This window comes from Epinephelus lanceolatus, chromosome 23 (genome assembly GCF_041903045.1).
Source record: "Epinephelus lanceolatus isolate andai-2023 chromosome 23, ASM4190304v1, whole genome shotgun sequence".
Classification (NCBI taxonomy): Eukaryota; Metazoa; Chordata; class Actinopteri; order Perciformes; family Serranidae; genus Epinephelus; species Epinephelus lanceolatus.
Window position 1 is genome coordinate 35,333,717 of NC_135756.1, and position 3,836 is coordinate 35,337,552.

General features: G+C 40.8%; 1 long non-coding RNA gene across 1 annotated transcript; it reads right to left on the bottom strand.

Moving 5' to 3' along the window:
• Positions 1-1,210: 1,210 nt before the first annotated feature.
• On the bottom strand, positions 1,211-3,617 carry LOC144461757 (uncharacterized). Its single transcript, XR_013490394.1, has 2 exons — positions 2,642-3,617; positions 1,211-2,605 (listed from the first exon to the last, which is right to left on the bottom strand). It is a non-coding gene; the product is annotated as an uncharacterized LOC144461757 (long non-coding RNA).
• Positions 3,618-3,836: the final 219 nt, after the last annotated feature.

Sequence of the window (3,836 nt, forward strand, 5' to 3'; positions counted from 1 at the left end):
TTCTTCAGGTTAATGCCACATGCACGGGCCACACACTCCTGAGCACTGATCTCTCTCTTTCCTGAGTATGCCTGCATGACTTCCCTCATTTCATCACATTCATTGACATTGTCTCTGTTGGAGTTCTGAATGACTGTTTTGAGGTACTCAGAAAGTCCAGATTCTTTTTTGGTTATGTAGCTGGTGTGATATACAATGCAGGAATATGCACTGAGAATGTAGCTTACATCAATGTTGGCATTCCAGGCTTCAAGTAGGTGTGGATTATATCCATTTACCCAGCAGTCTTTTGGGTTATGTTTCAGTATCACAGCACTAGATTTGTTTATCAGATTGAGGCATTGCTCATACTCACTGACTGTTAAATTGCACTGAGCTAGAAGCTGCTGCAAACTGAGAGAGGCAGTTTGGGGTTCATTCAACAGCATGTTAAGTGGTTGGAGCTTTGTCTTGGCTGTTTCCACTGTAGTGTAATGTACTGATTTACTGAAGACATATACTGTACCTTTTAGTTGACCTTTAAAAAGATATGTGTTGAAGCAATATAATCTGTGCAACTGACAAATTACACACTGGTTTAATATTTCATGTATTCTTATGACACACACACACACTTATTGAGCACTTAAGCATTGTGGTGGAGAAGTACCTAGGACTCACTGTGAATCATTTCTAAAAATAGCATAAGGATGGGTTCAGAAAACACTAGTGGAAAATTAGGGGAATTACAGCTTGTCCTGAGAATGACCCTAGAGGGGGAAGGACTAAAAAGTGCTGAGTCAGCAGAAGTATGACACCATTATGGTGGAGAAAAAGTGACTCAGCAGAGGTGGGATATCGTTACGATCAGAGCCAAGTGGGAAGGATTAAGGGAAAGAAATGACTCAGCAGAAATTCTACGATAAAAGAGCGAGCGCAAACAAAGAAATTCCAGCCTTGCTCCGGAGCTTGGCTCATTTGGGTTGTGATGTGTTTGTTGCCTGCAAGCACATTAAACTCAGTTGCATCTGATTCTACGTGTCTCCAGTGTTTTTTTTTTACCTCTGAGTATCTGAGTTTTTGATATCTAATGGAAGATAAAGAAAGTCCGTTTGAGAGGAAAAGAGCGAGGTCGCGAGCTAACTGGCCCGGCTCAGGACCTTGACTTTTTTGCTTCTACATTATTTGGCGAGCCAGCGTAGGAGGACGAGGAGGTCGGATCCTGAGATCGGGGGGCGCTTGGCTGCACATCAGACGTACAGGTGGCCACCAGATAAGGTAAGCAGAGCCTTTTTTCTGCCTAAACCGGGTGCGTCTGAGGTGCAGTTGGGAGCCGCCAAGGTCGGAGGTATTTGACAAATTCCTCTCCTAAAGAACCTAAAATGTGATGTAAAAATTACTAACTAATAACACAACATTGGAACATAGCTGATATATTGCTGGAGACAACTGAATCTAGTGCAACACAGTGTGTGTGTGTGTGTGTGTGTGTGTGTAAGTTAGAGAGATAAACATGGAGAGTGAATGTGGGAGGGAGTGAGTGAGTGTGTGTATGTGTGTGTGGAATGTGGGGAGTGAGCTAGAGAAACCAAGCAGGCAAAAGAAAGAGTGAATGTGTGTGTGCTGAATGTACGGTAACAAATGTAGTGAGGAAGGTAGTAAGAGTATTTAAAGTATTTAAAGAGACAAGAGTGCACAATAAGAGAAGAAAAGAGTCAGAGATACTCAAAAGCATATACGTGGTTACCACTGCCGAAACTCGCCAGCACTCCCTTTAGCCTGTAGAGGCGGGGGTGTTGAAGCCAGCCGGCAGGTTTGCGCGGACGGAATGCTGAGCAAATCCGCGGATACCGCTGTTGGCTTGCCTAGTACACCTTTAAGCCTATAAAAGGAGGGTGTGTCTAGGGGAGACATCAGGACTGCATAGGTGGTTTGCTGTAAGAATGAAAGGCCTAAAAAGCTTCTGTGGATACCGCCGTTTTGAGGAAAGTGACCTCCCAGCCAAGAAGGAGGGGGAGTCACCGTAGACAGAACGGGACTGAACGGGCAGAACGCTTAAAATGTTGCAACCAAAGAGATAAAGGAAAAGTAAAAAAGACAAAAAACAAGTCAAAACAGTTAACAGATCGATCAAAGTGTAAAAATTGTAAAAACCTAACTGTAAGCTATAAAGTTGCTGTACATACATTGTAGTATATTTAGAAGTAAGTTGTAGTAAACACAGTATAATCTATTTAGAGTAATGCACAAAGCGTTGTATAAAGTGTTGTAAATACAGTAAAGTGTTAAATAAAATGTAACTGTAAAAAGACTGACAAATCATTGGGAGACTGACTAAACAGAGAGCACAAAAGGAGGGGGTGAGGCATGCAGCCAGCATAGAGTGAGGAACACAGCCAATAGAAGTGGGCTTATACAAAAAACAAAGCTTTGTTAAAATTTGATAGTTTGGTTCTGACCTCTATTGGGTTAAAGGTCATTACAAAGAAAAAAGACATTCTGGGGCCTGAATGTTTTATCATAATCTGGTATCTGTGTGTTTGTTTTATGTGATTTGTTTCAAAGTTTTGTTACATGAGGTAGTTATTAACAGTGTCTCAGTGAAACAAAACCAGACAAGGGTAACCTAACGGTGTCAACAAATTGTCTGGGGACTGGAAACCTAACGGTGCCAACAAAAAGTCCACATGTTTCACTGATTGAACCAGTTGCTCGGGTGAACTCCATACAAACTGGTTGGCTGTTAAGGGGAGAATAAAAAAGAAATATCTGTTATTTTAATTTAATTTTATAGATAAATAAAATAAGTGATAAGTATAGTCTCATAAATGAATAGAATAAGTAATAAAATTATAAATTATAAATGATAAGTAGTTTTAGTTTATATGTATAGTTTTATAATAAATAAAATAAGTAATAAAATAAAGAAAAAGAAGTTGAGATCAAGCTGTTAAGAGTTGGATGGAAGAGGGTGACAGCAGTAGTAATGAAATTTGGGCCGAAGAATATTGCATGACTGATGGTTCAGTGGACACTAGAGGCATAAAAAACACATTTTGGGTTGGAAAGAAGCTACATAGACAGCGAAGGGGGTGAGCAGATAGAGAGAATCAAACTAAGCTGTTAAATAAATCAAGTACACAGGCTCCCTGCTGCAACATTGTGAGATCACATTAGGCTGTCTGATAAGGCCTCGCTGCTGCAACATTGGGAGATCAAATTAGGCTGACTTCACTGGTACAACATTGTGGACCAAAGATAACACAAATAGGGAGAGTAATAAGGCAAACACATAAATTTCACCAGTGACAGGTTAAGAGGTGAGGTTATACATAACTCACATCAGAACACCTGAAATAGATGGAAGAGGGAAATGAAGAGGGAGATGAGATTATAACAGAGAGTCATTGCATCACTGAGGGTCCAGTAGAATTCAGGGGCATAAGAGCGCAATTTTGGCTGGAGAAGAACATACTTTGACAGTAAAGGGGTAGAACATTGGCAAGACGAGCAGGAGATCAAACAAAAACTTTGGCAGGTCACCAAATTTGTTAACTTGAAGAGAGTAAAAGAGTTATTTCCAGGTGTCCCGTGGGAAGTGATTTTGCGCAGACTGTGGGTTCCTTACTCATTAAATCCGCTGCTGCAGAATTTTTGTGATAATCATAAGGACGCGCCAGTAGCTTCACTCCCTCTACACCAGATAAGAATACGAGGTCACGAAGGAGAGACACATAATCCATGGCTGCGGATTGTTGTTGTGCCCAGAAAAGTTGATTTGGGAGACATGAACATTTGGCTGTTTAACCAAAGCCCCCCTAGGAGACAGGTCACATAAATTAGAATATAATCTCTGA